Below are 20,150 nucleotides of genomic sequence, written 5' to 3'. Positions count from 1 at the left end.
TATATGATCCTGATCCCAATAGAAAAAGGGTCAATTTCAGCCTGCACTGATGTCCCTTCAAACATTTTATAAGAACTCTGGTCCATTTCTTCTTCTGAACGAGACTATGGGAGTGAGTATTTTGACGTCGAACTCGGATTTAAATAGAGGAACACTACACTACATTGGGCTACATGTGTGACAAAGCGTTTACTTTCCGACCTCTTGATAGCTCAATTGCTAGATCTTAAGACTGTAGACAAAAACAGTGGGCATTTCTTATGTCCCTGGTTTGAATCCAGCTCGAAGGATGGTGTTTTCTTGTTCCTTAATCAAAAAGTGAAAATTGCGAATTTGTCTTTTACTTTGATGTTAACCCGAAAGCTCAGTATACAAAGAAGTAAAGGCTCCTGTTCTGGATAATCCTCACGTCTGATTGTTTTGCTTAGACCTTTAAAATGTACACTGTGGACTGTTTGCTCTTCCTAACACAATTAAAAAGCCGCTGACAAACTTAACGATCGGGAGTTTAGTTCAGTGATAGCGCGCACTTAAGATGCTCCGTTATCTATCGCCGGCATCTCTGTATTCTTTTTAAACGCGATATTGTTTATTCTTCGTGTGTGAATTTCAGGCTGACTCATAAACCCTTTGTCTGTTTTAAAGATACATTATTTTAAACCAGACATAATGAAAGACGTAGTAACTAGACACACGTACAACACACATGAATAGTAGCGGCTCTGAACTCAATGTGGTGCTGGATAGGAATGCAATACAAACGCCAATGGCACAATGGATAACGTGTCTGATTACGGATCAGAAGACTGTAGATTTCTACTCCTTCCTGGTTCGTGAAAAAGCTTTTAAACCACACTACTCAACACTGACATCGTAGTATGTGAGGTCCTACACAACCTTACTATCGACTGGATGACTGGTCTTCTGTTCTATCTCCGATTCTTTCCGCACATTCCTGCTATTTCACCACCGTTATTGTAGGATAACAGCCACAGACACAAGAAGATATACTATTCCGAACAAATGTCTTAAAAAATCACGTTGAAAAGGGTGACAATAAGTTTTTGTTTCTTTAACGTAACCTTATTTTTGCCTGTAAAGTTCACATTATTTTCTGTAGCCGCAAATCCCCAATATTTCTGCTGTCTCTGGAGAAACACAAGCCTGGAGTCAAATCATATTAAATAACACAACACATCTATTAATTTAACACCCAGATGTGACAGAACACATGTAAGACTTACACACAGCTTTTAATATGTATCTATAGTGAATTTGCAGGTATCCTGGGGAGGGAAGAGAACTGATTTTAAGGAAATACATATTTAAAGGGGATGTAAGTCTTAAATGTGTTTTGTCACATCTGGGTGTTAACTGAATAATTTTTTAGCATTATTTATTGTGTTTTGACTCTATACTTGTGTTTCTCAGGAGACAGCAGAAATATTGATGTTAACATTTATATTCACATTCCCGGTGATATTGACTTAGGTACTCAACTATTTACTTGTAGTTTGACTCGTGTCAAAAGTTGAAAATCTCTCCAAACATCAAGATGGCTAAGGACGTGCAAAGAAACTCAATCACATTTAGCGAAGGTAATGTTAAGATCGGATTAATTCGAAGTGTGTCTCTGGGTGCGTTTGATCTACCAACGTTGTGTTTAACTGAAGGACACCCTGACTGAGTGTGCCATAGAAACTGACACATGTCGTATTCTTCTACATTCACAGATTTTTGGCTAAAGTAAAAACAAATCGTTGTCATTTTCTTGCCAGCTGGCAGTAATTATTTTGCATTGATAAGAAAGATGAGCACTTTCTCTTTCGCAATGTGTGGATTTCTTGAAAAACAAGTTGTGCCAAAAACTAAATGAACACTTCCTTTAAACATAATGCAGAAGCATGTTGTCTATAACAATAAGCAGTGCGAGAAGACAGGAAGAAAGGCACCACTGGGTTTTGAACCTACGATCTTCTGTTTACTAAACAGGCGCTTTAACTAACTAAGCCACAACGCCAGCAAAGTACTTCCCTTTTACAGCCAGGTGGACACACCACTCTGTCACATCTTTGTTCAGTGTGCGGTGAGCCTGCTCGCTGAGCAAGTTGAGAAAGGATGTGAAATGGCTTTTATCCGGCAGTTTCATTACTAATGAGCTCAATATTTTTTTTTGATGATCTACAGGGTGTCCAGTGCAACACAGGCGATGGACTGCTGGGATTTGGAGCCAGGATTTCCCGTTATCTAGACAGGTGCTTTAACCAACTAAGCCACGGCGCCGGCAGAATTCTCCTCTTTTACTGCCGATTGGACACACCGCTCTGAGACACCTGCGTTCAGTAAGCGTTGAATCGGCTGGCTGAGCACGTTGCCTCCTTTACATTCAATAGGAGCCCCGACACTAAGAGAAACGTACGGAAATGGCTTTTATCGGGCACTTTTCATGTCCAGTGCGCTTGACATCTCCCACGGACGACAGAGTTCATTTACGACACTTTTCCTTTCTTTCTTTCTTCTTTCTGTACTATTTGATGGAAAAAAAATGAGAAACCACGTAAGGTTAAATGTCTTTTTTCATGGAGAAAACGTGCACCAGGAAATGTTGTGTTTAGAAGAAGTGAGTTAACGTGAAAAGTGACCTAATTTACCGGAGCAAATGCTCACCTAGCAAGGTCTGCTTTACTACAAGAGAGAAGTAGAGTGAAAGACGTGATCATTTCACGCCGTTGTGGAACAAAACACTTTTTTCTTTGAATTCTAAATCAATTAGAAATTCAGAGCGACACATAAATGCTTTGTCTGTTTAAAAGTGATGATTTTTTAAAACTGATAAAAATGTAGAAAGCACGTTTCTCTCAAATTGTAGATGTGGTGGTGTACTAGTAGCGGCGCTGAACTCACCAAAGCGCAATTCAGTTATGTGACGGGCTAGTGGTTTAATGGATAACGCGTCTGATTTCGGTTTATAAGATTGTCGATTCGACTTCTACCGGGGTTGTGTGATTTAAATCAGGCTCCTCAGAAATAGATGTCCTAATGTAAATAGACCGCACCTGAAAGCAAACGTTGGGTCTGGTTTCCTTTCTTTCCTGCATGAAAAAGCAAATCGTTACAAAAAACACCAGCTAATGTCCTATAGCATTAATCATTTAAGCAAACATGAATATACTGTAGGTCTTGGTACATGGGAGTGGATTTCAACTACAATTAAAAAAGGACAAATTATAATTACAGGCTTCAGACACTTTTTCATACAAAAGTGACCAAACACTCCCTAACTTTCAGGTTTGCTTGAAACTGTACAAAAAAGCGGTCTGAAACTTCCATTCTCTGATGTCACTGTCTCTAAAGTCGGACGTGATGTTTCGCGGATGTGCAGTGTGCCTTTTCTCTTGTCGTGTTCAAGATGAAACACTGCATAAACTCCTGACTGGGTGTTCCGTACTGCTCTGTTATTTCATTCAGATTACCTAGGTGGTGTACAGATAAAACGCAACTGCGTGGTGTAAAATCTGGGTTCGGCACCAGCAGCATCTACAAACACATCAGCTGACCTCGACGTGATTTGAACACGCAACCTTCTGATCTGGAGTCAGACGCGCTACCATTGCACCACGAGGTCACTCACTGCAAGGGCTTTTAATTCACCCAAAGAGAACAATCAGCGTCCCTGAAAAAGATTTTCAAAAAAGATTTCATTCTCTCCTGTGAGGAGCGCCGCTATTCCAACGAGGGTCTCTTCTTCCCAGACCACAGATTATTCTTCCTGCCCGGCTCTTTCACAGAGAGCAGACACACCGTCCCCACTAATGTCTTCACTACATCTACAGATCTGACCCCCTACAGCCCCGATATTCCTGGACAGGATATTTACCACCAGCCTCGTGAACTTCTCATCTTGTCCTCTCCCAGGAGGAGAACAATTAACACAGCATCCTCTCTCCATTTAGCAAATAACACAAAACACTGTTTACCTGTGAAGACAGAAACCCAGGCTGCTCCAGGTGAGGCTTAAACTCACAAACTCAGCATGACTCCACTGATTATGTCATTTGACATGGCCTGAACCAGGATAGAGATTGGAAGTCGAGAAGTTATGGTGTTGTTTTAATACTTGCCTACTCTTTTAATTTTAAATAAAAAATATTTTATTTTGGAGTACTTTCAATTGATAATCCTAGTCCCGATGAACGATTCTGGGCCATGGTGCATCTTGAAGAATGTTCTTATAGGCTTCAGTTTGGAAAAGTGCGCTCTTCAGAAGCTACCGAAACTGCTAATGGTTACATAACACTTAATGCAAAAGCAACGTCCGGGTTTGAAAAAGAATATTACTTGCTATGAATACAAACACTGTTACAGGAGGCGTTAGGGCTATTTTATCTTAGATCATCAATTCATCTTACATTTCTTCTCCATCTATATCAACAGCGTAATCGCTACCGAGCGCTAAAGGCAGGTCCTGGCAATACAATCTTCTTTAGAAAACATTTTTAAAGCTATTTCCACTACCATCCCTAAAGTAAAAGATACCGATTGCACGCAACTCATAAAATATCTTTTCCAGGGACGTTGTACAGATGCAGCCATTCAAAATGGGTGAGGTATTTCGCGGCATACCGCGACACGCCCACCGGGGTATCACGCGGTTCACGTGTGTCACGTGACTAACTATCAGGCGTCGCCTTGTAAAACCGCCAGGGGGAGCTTAACCTCTCATGTACAGCATTTGAGCCTTTAATTTTGAACTGTGTATTACAGCATGTTAATCATCAGTCATTAAAATGTTGGTATATTTTATGAAAGCAAGATTGCTCAGTTGGACAAAAGTACACAACCTAACTTTATCAGAAATATTTATGCATCAAAGCCTTTACTGAAGATATTACTAATTGTATTAATAATGGATGACTTTGGACAAGCTGTATACTCAAAGTATAATTTCTTTAGCACATTTGTACAAGCACTTGGAATCTGTCCAAGCCATACTTTGTCAGGCATTTCGTTTTACTTCAACGGGCATAAAAACTTCCTTGCTTTTAACAGGGCGTTTCATAATTTCTAACTACGAAAATGATTTAAAATGCGACACCTATCATGAAAAGAAAAAAATACACACCAGTATTCCATTTCTCCCTAAACATTGTAAGCTTCGAAGTCTTTAACTAACGTGATACCGGAGTCAACAAGCATACTTTTAGAATTTGATTTAAAGGGAATATAATATGGAATCGCGTATCTCAAGAATTTAATAACGGTATGATTATATCCGTGTACTGCGGGAGGGCTGTTTCGCCTGCCTGCTTATGCGAGCTGTCTTGTAGCCTACTGGTCTAGTTGCGTGACTACCAACCGGCAGGTTGTGTGTTCGAATCCAGCTGGTGCTGGACCTTTCAGTTTTATTTATTTATTTTTTAATCGCGTAACATAAACATATTACCGTATGCAAACTGTACTGTATACAATATGTATATGTATATTTAATGTCTTAACTGTGCCCGTTTAAGTATTGAATATTCATATCTAATTTTACCACTGAAGGGAAATCTTAACATAAACATACAGTATATGGCTGGTCTCGGTACTTTAAAGAAAAAAATACACACCAGTATTCCATTTCTCCCTAAACATTGTAAGCTTCGAATGAAACCACTAAATAAAGACATAAATATAGAAATCTTAAGATTTGTTTTATTTAATGTTGGTAGCAGGATGAACTGTCAGAGTGTATATTTTGTCGCAAAGTTGCTACAAGATGTTAACAGTGAAAAAGGTATTTAGAAATGAGTTATTTCAAGATGAAAAAGAAAACATACACGAAACATGGTTTCATTACGACCAGAATCGGTCTTGAGATATTTTTAACTTGATTTACAGTATTTGAGAGGTATGTCTTAACACCGATACTACAGTGCTTAAGTACTGCTCACGTATATGTTTCTAGGTTTATATTATGCATTTCATACGGTCAAATTACTTTTGAGCAACTAATAAGAAGCGCGAAACGGTATGCGTTTTAGTTTCGTTTTGTGCTGGAACCCGTGGATTGATTAGAGATATCAAGTACATACAAGTCATTTTTTAAATGTTGTAGTTCGTCTTGAAAAAATGTTACGAGTACATCATCTATCAACAATTACACAGGTTCTGTTTCCATATTGCGGATTTTGGTTAGGTACAGTATTATCAAATCCAGTGGCGCTGTGTGTTACTTTACTGATTCCCAATCTGTGATTGAAATCTGTAAAACCGGTTTAATTCGTCACAGCCAGCACTCTTCAGGTGTGAGGGTCTTCTGCTCAGAATGAAACGCTAAAATGTTTGTGTATATTCTAATGGTAGTGGGGGCAGGGTGTGTGGGAACAGGTTTGTTCTTCACACCTGAAACATTTTCTCTGAAAGGATTTTCTTAGCAGTTTAACCGATCTTGTTACAGCATGTTACAGTTTACTATTATTAACCATATTAATTTTAAGTGCTTAATGTAAAATCTTGTAAAAATATATTTTCATTGTTCAAATATACATTAAGTCTGACTATCATATAATACGTTAAATACAAAACTAAAGAAAAAATAGGGTTAAATATAATTCAAAATATTTTGCTAACAATGTTAACTGTTTATGAATAATAAAATGTATTAACTAAGGAGTAGGATGGCACAGTTGTTAGCATGTTTTTTGTTTTGTTTCTTTTTCATAAATACAACAGTAGTACCTGATGTCTCAGCGCCTTTCAAAATTAAATTATGCATGCAAACCTGTGAACTAGAAAGATAACTAAGATATCCATCCATTTATAATGGTGGCAAAGTGGTTAGCATTGCTATCTTGGAGCACTGGGGTCCTAGATTCAATTCCTGCCATCCTGTGTGTGTGGGGTTTGCATGTTCTCTCTGGGTTACATGGTTTTTCTCCGTATGTGTGATATGACTCCCTCTCGCACTCCAAAACATACTGGTAAGTTAATTGGTTTATGGGAAAACTGGCCCTGGTGTGTGTGTTTGTGTCTGTCTGTCCTGTGATGGACTGGCGCTATGTCCAGGGTGTATTCTGCCTTGTGTCCGTTGCTTACTGGGATAGGCTCCAAATCCTCAGTACTGGATAAAGAGATTAGAAATAGATGGACTATACACAGTGTTAGAAACCCACTATGAAATGGCAGCATCTCACTGAGAATAAAATATTTTATAGTGCTGGCCTTTCCACCTCTCTTGCACATCAGTATCCATACCTAGTTATTTAAACAAATTACCTCTAATTATAAACATCTTAATATGCTGGCTCTGTGGATCCGCATCAGCTATGTTTGCCCATTCCTTCAATTCATGTGCATCCAACACAAAGTTCAATACTAGTAACTGCACAAAATCTAAAATACAATCCTCATTTCAGTATCTATGTAAACATATAGTCTGTTAACTTCATCATCTTCATCAAAAGTATGCCTAACCCCATTAGGAAGTGTTCTTGTTATCAGTGTATTCCTTAGCTTTCCCAAAATTATCTTCTTCTTACCAACATCTCTAGTCTTTTATCCTGCAATAACTCAGCCAACACTTAAATCCCCAAAAGCTGCTTGTGTTAATTTCTTTAAATCACAAATATCATGTGTAAATACTGGCCATTTAATACTCTGCATTGTGGGATAATAGTTTATTTTAAAGGGAACTAGAGAAACTAAGAACTAGAGAAATTAAGAAAGGCTTTTTTTTCCTAGAATTAATAAATGCACATCCTGTTCACTGGGGAAATTAAATCCACACTGATCAATCTTCAATATGTTCAGAATATGACAGCGAGAATCCTATCAGGGATGCATTACACCTGTTTTCAAGTCCTTGCACTGGTTACCTATCAGGTTTCGAGTCAACTTCAAATTCCTCATCCTCATTCTGTACCTACAGTATATGGCTTATTATCTGTCTACTCCCCCACCTTTGTCTGTCTGACTCTGGTCTTCTAGCTGTCCTCAAGAACATCTACATTCTGTGGGTGACAGGGTCTTCTCCAGCTGCACCCCAGAGCTCTCAATTTGTATTCCCAGTGATATCAGTCACGTACCCTGAGTGCATTTAAATCTAACCTCAGAACCTTTCTTTTCAGAAGACTTAGTGTCTGTATCTGCTTCATTTTCTAATTTTGGTCGCACCTCTAACTGCTTGTCTTTCTTATATGTATTTACTTTGTAATCTGTGGTCCTTTTATCTGTTTTTACATCTACCATATTGCTTTGAGATGCCACCTTTAATGGTAATATATAAAATAAAGTTTTTTATTATTGTTATAGGGAAACATGATCAGATTTTCCCTGGTTCAGAAAAAAAGATCTAAAGTATACTAGTTTGTCACTCTTCTCATTCCCTTTGCTAAATGACTTTTCATACTAATCTGATCAATCTAACTGCCAGTTTTCTGTGCTTTCTCTATCCTGCTAGATTTGCAATTATTCTGAAAATTTTCATCTTGAAATAACTCATTTCTAAATACCCTTTTCACTGTTAACATCTTGCAGCAACCCTGCGACACAATATACACTTAGCTCAACCTGACAGTTCATCCTGCTACCAACATTAAATAAAACAAATCTTAAGATTTCTATATTTATGTCTTTATTTAGTGGTTTCATTAGTGACAAAGGCTAAACTTTCTTGGAAAAATGTCTTTTATGTGTTGCGGAAAAAACTGACTTGCTTTAACAAAATATGTTTACAAGTCCTTTCACCTGGCAGTTTACCTAAATGCCCAACTATCTGAGAAGCCCTCCATGAAACCATAGTTGCTATTAATTCATTTAGGGCTCACTGACAGAATTGCTGTTTTTTATGCATGCTAATTTCTGATTCCTCACTCTGTTTCATGTTTATAGATAAGACTATTGATCGCGAAGGGAAATTGATGTACATGTTTACATGTTCTTTTGTAACATAGACCTTTTTGTGATTTTTTTGTATATCTAAGCAAGTGTTCCTGCATCCCTCTTCTGCACTATAGGCATGGCTTTTATTCTGTTTGCTCCATTTCTAAAACGTTTTGCTCATGTGCATTTTTGTATTTTTTTACACCTCTAGCACTTTAACGTCCTGAATTTTCATTTGCCTTAATTTGTAGAATGAATTTGAGTTTTAGCCTTAAAAATCTTAAGTTTTCACTATCTTTTGTTTCTTGTCCTACAACTGTTATTATTGATCACCATGACTTCATTCAGCCTTTCCTGAACGTCTATGACAGGCAGAGAGAGTGCTGTTTCTGGTGCGATCTTTTGCAGCTGACATTTCACTGTTTTAAACGAACAAGAAATTAGATTGCTCATAAATCACTTATTCTATATAAATACAGCGTAATTGCCCTCCGAAAATCCTCTTTTTCTTGTTCGTTTTAGAGACCTTGATCGAAACTGATTTTAGATGTCAGAAAGGATTTATTTTCTCTGTATTTCCTACATTGCTTTGTCGAGATTTTAACTTTATTTTTAGGCTCAGATTTCAACTATAAATCATACACTAATTAATAGCAGTAAATACTGATGTTTTGCTCCCTCTTACCACAAAAATATATATGTTTTGTAGCTGGGATGAACTTTATTTCGTACGCGTAGCTACTGCGATTTCGACACGAAGCGGTTAAAGATGGCGGCAAATCAGGCACCCAGAGGGGGGGGGGGGGGGGGGCGTCTTCTCGCCTCCATAACTAAAATGCCAAATAGGAGTGGCTTAAGCGACATACGCAGTCGTGTAACTGACAGTTTGAGGTAGCCTATCGTGTAAATTTCGCTTTGTTGCTGATAGGTTAAGCTTTCGAAACTCTGCCCCAAAGTCATGTGACTGATTTTTCGCCCTGTTTCGTTGGTTAAACGCAATGATCACAAGCACCACCATGGTAACTGGGATGTGTAGTTTTTAATTCAGTTTGAATTATAACTGTACGTACTGTCTTCATATTTGGCCAGGGCTTTAAAGAGAAGGCGCGCCAAAAAATTTCGGTGCCGTCGTCTCCGCTTTAAAGGTACCCCCGTGCTGGAAGAATTTGACCTCGGAACGTTTGCCCAGCGTACTTAAACTTAATATGGTCAGTAACGGTAAACAGTAACATGGTAAGAAGGAGCACGTACAAACGTTTTCGAAATAACCACATGTAAGACTCTGATCCTAAAAATGTTTAGGGAGAAAGTGGAATACTGGTGTGTATTTTTTCTTTAAACTACCAATACCAGCCATATACAGTCTGTAACGTAGGGATTTCTATATGTCTTTATTTAGTGTTTACATTAGGACAAAGGCTAAACTTTTAGCTTCAGTAACGTGTACATATCTCCCCTTTTTATAAAACGACTTGGTTGAAAACTGTTCCAGAGCCACTGTTGTTTCATCAGTGAAAAGTACATCATGAAATGCCTCTCCCTGTTCAATCCACTGGAAAAAGAAAAGGAGCATAAAGCTTCTGATGGTCATAAACGATATTCATTTAGGAGCAGCATCAGAGGTATGTTTTTAACTGCACTGCATTGGAGAGAATACCATAGTGTGTTTTTTTTTTTACTCCCTGGCGGAAACTGGCTTCCAGAAGAATCAGTATGGCTCAGAGATTAAATAAAACTTCACAGACATTAACGAAGAGCATAACGCGTGTACTGTATACACTGCAAGTACAACCCAACTCTCTGCAGGAGTGCTGGCTGTGACGAATTGAACCGGTTTCACGGGTATTTTCAAAGTAGGAGGCGAGATTTCCAGCGAAAGACACCCCCCCCCCCTCAAAAACCCAGTAAATACAGTACTTACTAGTTAAAGGCTAGGCTCCCGACTACGGCGAAAGGAACCCTTCTTTCATTAGAAGACAATGAACATATTTTAGCCCTGAATGAATTAATAGCAAACATAGTTTACATAAAAGACATTTTTCCAAGAAAGTTTAGCCTTTGTCACTAATGAAACCACTAAATAAAGACATATATAGAAAAATCTTAAGATTTTTAAAATACATGACTTTGCTAAAATTTATTTGAAAATAAAAACAATTACAACCGCCAGGGGAGAGAGAGAACAGGGGAGGGATGTTGGTTTTGCATAAGGGGCGGGGCTATGGAAAGTAGGTATGTTTGGGAATGTGTAGTTACATGTTCTGGCTGTTTGTGAATTATCGTTGTTGAGTATGGAGTGTTGAGGTATTGATTTTGTGTAATGCTTTATGTTGAAAATTGAGGTGGATTTTGTTTATGATAAACAGGATAAACTGGGATGGGAGGAAGGTTTGGTTTTGCATAAGGGGCGGGATTATGATAATTGGAGGACTTGCGAGTGTAAAATGGTTTGATTATTTGATTTTGTATTGTGGTTGTTATCTATGTTTTTGGTTGGTATTATGTTTATATGGTTGTTTTTGTTGGTTGGTTGTTATTATGGTTATTAATAATACGATCTATAGTTGAAATCTGAGCCTAAATAAAAAGAAAAAGCAAGTGATTAGGTTTATGAGCAATCTAATTACTTATTCGTTTAAAAAGCTATATAAAATAAAGTTTATTATTAATTTGCTGGACAGAGCGGTGAACATTATTATGCATAAGACAAAGATAACGATCCTGATCAGTTTAGAAATCTGTGTACCCTGTAAGGTTTTTATTTCTTAAACTTTTAAAATACACGTTTAGAATTGAAAGAAATCCTCTTCCTGGTATAGCAAACCAGCACGTCTTTTTTCTCCAATCAGAGGGGTGTCAGATGGTGTCAGCCAATCACCATTCTGCGTTGGGTAGCAACGGGTGACTGTTCTCAGGCGGAAGATGTAAACAGCTTAATGTTCGTGTTAAATATTTTTTTTTAATTAAAATTCATTCTATACAGCAATCGCATATTTGGGTACCGTTTCATAAAACTTTCATGCTTAAAATGTTTAGGGAGAAATGGAAGACTGGTGTGTATTTTTTCTTTAAACTACCAAGACCAGCCATACACAGTACAGTTTACATACATACAGTAATGTTTTAAATTAATATCGTTTATGACCTTCAGATGCGTTATGCTCCTCTTCTTTTTATGCTCAGCTACTAAAATTTCCCTTTAGTGGTAAAATCCATATAAATATTCAAAACTAAGCGGAAAACAAGGCTGCTCCAGGTGAGGCTTAAACTTTCAGCCTCGGCATGACTCAACTGATTATGTCATTTTACTGTACATGGCCTGAACCTGGAAGAAGATTGGAAGTTAAGACGTTATGGTGTTGTTTTAATACTTTCCTACTCTTTTAATATTCAGGTTAAATATTTTATTTTGGAGTACTTTCAGTTGATATTAATCCTAGTCCCAATGAACGATTCTGGGCCATGGTGCATCTTAAATAATGTTCTTATAGGTTTCAGTTCTGAAAACAACTCAGTAGCAGGCTATGCGGAACAAGCAAACACATTAGAACTGTTGTGAATGCAGTGGAAATAATTAAGTCACTAAATAACAAGCTTATGCACCACTCGCTTGAAAATTGTTATATTTAACAAAAATTGCTTTCCAGACACCACAACTATTCACAATAATTTTGTCAATACATGTCTTAATGAAAAGTGTATTTTTTAAATAATTAACTTTAATGTCCATCTTTATTAGTAGATGTATTACATGTACAGCCTTTAATATGCGATAGTGAATTTTCAGGTATCCTGGGGAGGGAAGAAAACTGAAATGAAGGAAATACATATTTAAAGGGGTGTGTTCTGTCATATCTGGGCATTTGAATAGATTTGTTGTATAATTTATTGTGATTTCACTCTATACTTGTGTTTCTCAGGAGAAACATTGGGGATTTGAGGGTACAGAAAATACATTGTGCTGTATGAGTAAATGTAAGGATATGTTGAAAAAAACGTATTGTCACCTTTGTGAATGTCATTATTAGATACCTGTTGATCGTTCAGCGACCTAGGCCTCCCTCTGGACTCTGCACTGAGTTGAAAGCTACGTGAGCTCCTCACTGCTTGTCCTGTATTGTTACCTGTGCTCTCGTCTATATTATCTACGTGCAGCACAGCACCAAGAACACTATAAACTTTGTGACAGAAAGTGCTTAAGAGCATGAAAAATATTGAACATTTTAAACATTAATAGAACAACTTCTATGTTATACTGAGGGACAAAAGACCATCTATTTCGCAGGTTCACAGTAGTTGCAAGAAAATCAGTCACCTGACTAGGGACCTAGAGATAAAAAGCTCGATATTCTACTGACTGGGCTATTCCTGTCTACTCAGCTTCTCTCTGAAACAACGTTTTTCAAGAAATTTGCCAAATTTGAAATACAATACTTGCTTAAAAGTGCAGATTATTTTTTACCCAAAACTGCAAATGGAGAAAACTGACTTGTTGGAGTCTCTGTGGTACAATTGCTTAGTGCGGTCAGGGTGGGACTCAAATGATAATAAGGTGATGGTTCAAGCGCATCCAGGCACGCCTTTCTCACTGTTCCAACGTGAACATCATTTATGGAAAAAATGGCATAAAATGTTTAACAGATTATTGACCTTATTGATACCGAAGTCTTAGCACTTGGCCACCACGCCTGCAGTGCCGCTTACTTTCCCATTAAGGCTAGCATGTTTTTTAAAATATAAAAAAGTTAAATCTTTGAGCACAAATTGCCATGGTAGGAGGAATAAAACAAATATGACTGTTCAAATTAATTCTATTGAAACTGATTTAATCGCGCAGAATCTACAACAACAAAACCATGATTCTTAACAAGGAGATACTGGGCAGCAGTGGGATTCCGACTCATGCCTTCGAAGAGACGGAGCTTTAATCCAGCTCCTTAGAGCGCTCGGCCGGGTTACCCTTGATAGCAGCTTTTCAGCACTTGTAGTCTGACTTTGTGGTGTTATTCTGCATGGAAGAGACTGCACCTCCTTTTTCTGAGATGCTTTCTCTCGCTTGGTGAAATATTCACTTCTTTGGCCCTCTGAATATAGTTCTTCTGTTAAGCAGGCTTCAGACTCTGCTTATAGCACCCGTGTAGAGATTTTATTTTTACAGGAAGACGCATTCCGAAACGTATCTCTGTAGTTTTTTAAAAGCTTTGAACAGCGTATTTTATACAACGCACAAACAGTATTCTAAATTCACACGTCAGATCTGTGCAGCAATCTTACTCGATTTGACTGTGATTCTGAAATACTTCTAGCAAACATATTCAGGTTTCCTTGAACCTTTCATAAAAAAAATTACTTTGCGATGTTCCGCAGATGTGCAGTGTGCCTTTCCTCTTGTCGTATTCAAGAGTACTCACTGCGGGAGCTCCTCGCTGCGTGTCCTTTACTCTTCTGTGATTTCTTTTAATTTATCTATGTGGAGTGTGGTGAGAAGATCACCTTGAACATTTTCGGTTTGTGAAAGGAAACACTAAAGAAAATACAAGTGATGAACATTTAAAATAACCACAGTACAGCTAGAAGAGGGAAAGATAAAAGACGATTTAGAATGACATTCACAATAGATTGAAGAAAAGCACAACCGCCCAAACAGGGACTTGAACCCTGGACCCTCAGATTAAAAGTCTGATGCTCTACCAACTGAGCTATCTGGGCTCTAGAAAAAAACGAAGACACTGCCGGGATCCTCGCAAATCACATGTCTCTTCTTGTGCCGAAGTGCAGTCATACCTGACCCATCTGGAATGACCACTGACAGACTTTATCCAGAAGCAACGGCACAACTCCCAGTAGAATGAGCGAGAAATACAGAACGACACGAGGAGTCAAGGGGCTCCCACAATTCATCTTTCCTCACATTACTGATTTTTTCACTAAGAATTTGACCTTTTCACAATCAGATTTTTTCGCATTTAATAAGATCTTTTAATCAACAACATTTAAGAAAGAAAACAAATGGAACATTTTTTGGAACAATAATAAAAAAAAAACTTTCAATGTCTTGGTTGTATAAGTGTGCACACCCTTTATAAAGGGGGTAGCAACTTTGCTTAAATTTAACCAGTCACATTCCAGATCATGTACAAAGGTTATTTGCCTTTGCCAGACATCAATTGTATTGATTCTTATTAGTCCTATTTAATATCAGCTGATCACATATAACTAACCAATCTCGGAGAATGTACGTTCAAACTGCAGAGCTGGACCTGAAGAGAAATCCGACCGCTGATTGTCACCAAAGAATGTCGTTACAAATTATCTGCGGAGTTGTTTTACGTATCCAGCCACCTCTTTCCTTTCTACTTTGCAGTGAGCACAATTCTTTCAGTTTCTTCTCTTGTATTTTCCTTGCTATTTTACTGTCCCTTTCCCCCATGTGGAGATGGATCCACAACTGAAACCCCGTTTGCAGCCTGTGTTTCTGCAGCGTCAGTCTGTATGAGGAGAGGGTGTTAAACAGCTCCAGTGGCGCAGTCGGTCAGCGCGCGGTGCTTATACAGCAATGCACAGCAGAGTCATGCTGAGGTTGTGAGTTTGAGCCTCAACTGGAGCAGTGTGACCTGTGTATTTAGCTACTTGTTAAGGATTTGGCCAGTGAAACCGAAACCAAGTAATGAACCCACTTGCAGGAGCCGATAGAGACAAGTCGTGCTCCAAATACCGTAGACGAAGCCAGAGATCCAAACTGAGAGAGAGCAACCGAAGCCGAGCCGTAATCCAAAAAACGTAGTAAGAGGGGAGAAACCAAAGTCGGAACCTGAATAGTACGAAGAGGTAGAAGGCGTAACGCAACTAAGTAGCTCGAAAGGCCAACCAATACTGAGCGAGGAGGTAGGGAAAGACTAGTGCTTAAATACAAGATGAGACGGAGGTGTTACCAGGTGATTATTTCTTCACATAACCCTTGCAGAAAAAGAAAAATTAGGACCTCATCCTCCCAGTGAGTCTCTGCTGCTGCTACTCTAAAGTCTATGGCATAATCCTGTGCAGACCTGCGGCCCTGGCGGATAGATGAGAGGCGGTAGGAGTCTTGTCCAGCTGAGGAACGACAAAAAAAACCCTTAAATTTCTCTAAAAAGAGATCATAGTCCTGTACCTCAGGAGCCCTGCGATCTAGTAGGACAGTTGCCCAATCCAGAGCACAGCCAGTTAACAGAGAAACTAATGTACGAAGGCAATCTTGTCTTGAGGAGAAAAAAAAAGTTTCCGGATGGAGCCTGAAAACCAGCGCACACTGTGCTAAGAAACCCCGACATCTCGTAGGGTTGCCGTCAAACCTGTCAGGTGGTGTAAGTGGAAGAGGTCGAGGAGCGGGTGTAGAAGCTGGCGGGGGCGGAGCCGAAGCGGCAGCTCCAGCGTTACTTTCACTATTACTGGTAGGCGGCACTGCCGACAGGTGCGGTGAAATCTGTTGGACTGAAGCCTGTAACTGGAGTAAGGCTTGCCAGTATTGATCCAAAACCGAGCGAAATTCCTCTTGTTCTGCTGGGTCCATGTTAAGTGGCTCAGTATTCTGTTAAGGATTCGGCCAGTGAAACCAAAACCAAGTAATGAAGCCACTTGCAGGAGCCGATAGAGACAAGTCGTGATCCAAATACCGTAGACGAAGGAGAGAGCTGAGAGTCCAGGGGAAGCCAGTGATCCACTTCTTGGGTAGATGAGATATATGCCCTTAAGTAGGTTAGCAGCTCTTGATTCATACGCTCAGTTTGACCGTTGGCCTGAGGGTGGTAAGCTGAAGTAAGCGAAACTGGGGCTCCCAGTGACTTACAGAAGGCCTTCCAAAATTGTGAAATAAACTGGGGGCCCCTATCGGAAACAATGTCTTTAGGGATGCCATGAAGACGGAAGATATGCAGTACGAACAGGTCTGCTAGTTCCCTAGCCGAAGGCAAGGAAGGTAGGGGAATAAAATGGGCAGATTTAGAGAAACGATCTACTACTGTCATGACTGTCGTGTATCCTTGGCTTGGTGGAATGTCAATAATAAAATCAACTGAGAGGTGGGTCCAAGGACGGTTGGGGATAGGTAAGGGTTGAAGAGGGCCTGCCGCCCTCATCCGAGAAGACTTAATTCGGGAACAGATAGAACAGGCCTGGACATACTCCTTGACAACTTTAACCATGGTTGGCCACCAGAAGTCTCTAGAGATGAAATCCAAGGTACGTCAGAAGACAGAAGACAGAAGATCTGACTGGGGTTGAGACAAATAACTTGTCCGGAGGGCACTGAGGAGGTACAGTTTGTCCAGCCAAGGCGCGTCTAGCTACAACTTCTATGTCCCATCTGACAGCTGCCAGGAATTTACCAGAAGGGATGATGGGTTCGGGAAGCAGTTCAGCCTCAGGGGGGTCGTGGATCTGTGAGAGAGCATCAGCTTTGATGTTCTTAGAGCCTGGAGTGTAGGTGATAAGGAAATTAAATCTGGAGAAAAAGAGGGACCATCTGGCCTGGCGAGGACATAGACGTTTGGCCGATTGTAAATACTCCAAGTTTTTGTGATCTGTGTATATCAAGAATGGATGATGAGCTCCCTCCAGCCAGTGTCTCCATTCCTCCAATGCTAACTTAATAGCCAGAAGCTCACGGTTACCAACATCATAGTTCATCTGTGCAGGGAATAACTTCTTAGAAGGCGCAGGGGTGAAGAATTTGTTTTTCTCCATGACGTTGAGAGAGAACAGCGCCCACACCATGGCCAGAAGCGTCCACCTCAACAACAAAAGGCAAAGAAGGATCAGGGTGTTTCAGGATGAGGGCAGTAGTGAACAGGTGTTTCATGTCCTGAAATGCCTCTTCTGCTTGAGGGGTCCATTTACCTTGTCTGGGTCCTTTGCGAGTTAAACAGGTTATGGGAGCAACCACCGAGCTGAAGTTTCAAATAAACCTCCTATAGAAGTTGGCAAAATCAAGAAACCGTTGCATGTGTTTAAGGTTCTTGGGTGTGGGCCAATCAGTAATTGCGGAGACTTTACTTGAGTCCATTTTCACCCCTTCTGGAGAGATGATGTAACCTAAAAAGTGAATCCTAGAAGCATTAAAAGTGCACTTCTCCAGTTTGACATAAAGTTTATTCTTTATGAGTCGGGAGAGAACTTCTCTGACATGGAGAACATGATCCTGGAAGGTATTAGAGAAAATTAGAATGTCATCAAGGTATACCAAGACAAACCTTTGTAGTGTAAGAAAACCGGCTCAGGGACGCCAAATATGTAATCATAGTGGCTCTCTGAAGGCACCAGTTCTGTAGGGTTTGGGCATTTACTGAGACAATTATTAATTGTAGCAGTAAATCACAAAGTTGATTCTTTTGATGGCTTTAGAATCCAACCATGCGACATAACTCAAACAACGCACACACACAGGTACTAATACACGAGGATACATTTATTAATACATAGAATATGCATATAAACCTAACAGATCTTATCGAGAGGGTTATCAGAATACAAAAGGTATATATTCAATCAGTTACAAAGTGTTACACATATCAATAGGACATACGTTCAGTATATCATTCATTAAGACCGTTTCATAAATGAACTTGGTTATAACTTCTACATTAGATACTCGAAACAAGTACATAACTCTTAGGAATTAAATTGATATCAACTGGTTGGGATAACAATTGAATTCTCGAGCTGTAATGCATTGAAGTTGAATACTCATCCAATCTTTGGGAATTCAGATCTCCTGCGGGCACAAAGAAACAGTTGCAGGCTTGTTGCTGTCCAATCCGCGCTCTCTGGCTCGGTGCCAGGCTGTGCTGTGCGGCTTGCGACGGTGCGCTGCTGATGCTCACTGTTGGCTTTAACTAGCAAAGTTTGTGCACAGGAGAAAAGATGACTGTGGGTCCCAGCAAGTCAGGAAGAGGACCGGTTCGTTCCTGATGAAGAGCTAGTTCTGAATAGTGATTCAGCTGTCCACAGTTCCGACCTGTTCACGAGGCCTGCTGCTGGTTACTCTCTGGCAACCTCCACTCTACACTCTTAGAACAAAGGAAAGTTCTGGCACTCGGACACACTGGCCGTTCCGTGGTTGTCCGGGCTGAGTCTCAGGATGGTCAGGAGGCGCTCTGCGAGAATGTCCTGCCCTTGGGAGCCTTCTGCTCCTGGGCTGTCCTGCCCTGGAATTCTCCTTTGAATTCCCTTTAGAACAGTCCACAGAATCCTCTCCAGAATCTTACTGAATCTCCTCTGAATCTTCCCTTTCTTGTTGAATCTCCCAGGCTCTCTGTGTTGCCTGTTTTTACCTGGAGGAACTTCAGCTTATTGATTGGTTGAAAGTTCCATGGGCATCAGAGTCCCACGTGGGTTACTCGGCCCTACCAGTCCCTGATTGGTTGATCAAGGTGAGATATGAGTCACTTACTCCTGACACTTAGGAATGCAGTCCAGATGTCCATCTGACACTCCCTAGACAGATAGGTGCCAATGGATGACCATTGATCATGATAGCCAGGCTTAGCTCCCTTTGGGAGCTGCCCTAGGACCTTAAATCACCCTGCATGAATGGTCTCTCTGTGGCTGCACCACAGAGATGAACAGAGAAATGGGGCCTCATTTGGGAAGGCTCAGAACACTTAATTCTTTCTTATTAATAAGCCTCGCCGCTACAGTAGCAGATCACAAAAAATATCATTAATAAAGGTTTGAAACACTGCTGGGGCATTTACCAAACAAAAAGGCATGACCAAATATTCATAATGTCCATGGGTTGTCATGAATGCTGTCTTCCACTCGTCCCCTTCCCGAATACGGATTAAATTATAAGCCCCTCGTAGATCCAGTTTGATGAAGATCTTGGCCCCATGCACGGACTCAAGCGCTGCCGGAATTATGGGCAAAGGGTACCGGTTCTTAATAGTGATCTCATTAAGGCCACTATAATCAATACAGGGACGGAGCCAACCATCCTTCTTTTCCACAAAAAAAACTGGCACAAGCAGGAGAAGTGGATGGGCGTATAATTCCAGCCTTCAGAGAATCTGGTATATATATTTTCAGGGCCTCGGATTCCATATTGGAGAGTGGAATATACGACCTTTAGGAGGAATAGTTCCTGGCAAAAGGTCGATGGCACAGTCATAATGTCGGTGGGGTGGGAGAGCCAAGGCCTCTTGCTCATTGAAGGCTTCCTGTAGATCAGAATATTGGGGGGGGTATCGTAGGAACACCAGAAGGGGGCGTTTCCATGAGTGCAACTCTTACAACCTTGCAGACGACAGCAACTA

The 20,150-nt window shown here is 40.0% G+C and overlaps 1 protein-coding gene and 2 non-coding genes across 3 annotated transcripts in view; all 3 read right to left on the bottom strand.

The window, feature by feature from the left end:
* LOC148670204 (antigen WC1.1-like) overlaps positions 1-20,150 on the bottom strand; it is a 217,141-nt gene that overhangs the window by 65,379 nt on the left and 131,612 nt on the right. The window lies entirely within an intron of this gene.
* trnaw-cca (transfer RNA tryptophan (anticodon CCA)) lies at positions 3,554-3,625 on the bottom strand. Its single transcript has one exon. It is a non-coding gene; the product is annotated as a tRNA-Trp (tRNA).
* Positions 14,499-14,571, bottom strand: trnak-uuu (transfer RNA lysine (anticodon UUU)). Its single transcript has one exon. It is a non-coding gene; the product is annotated as a tRNA-Lys (tRNA).

Source organism: Lepisosteus platostomus, chromosome 5 (genome assembly GCF_059453375.1).
Source record: "Lepisosteus platostomus isolate fLepPlt1 chromosome 5, fLepPlt1.hap1, whole genome shotgun sequence".
In the NCBI taxonomy this organism is placed as follows: Eukaryota; Metazoa; Chordata; class Actinopteri; order Semionotiformes; family Lepisosteidae; genus Lepisosteus; species Lepisosteus platostomus.
Note: the sequence above shows the minus strand (reverse complement) of the source record. Positions and strands in the feature narration are given on the sequence as shown.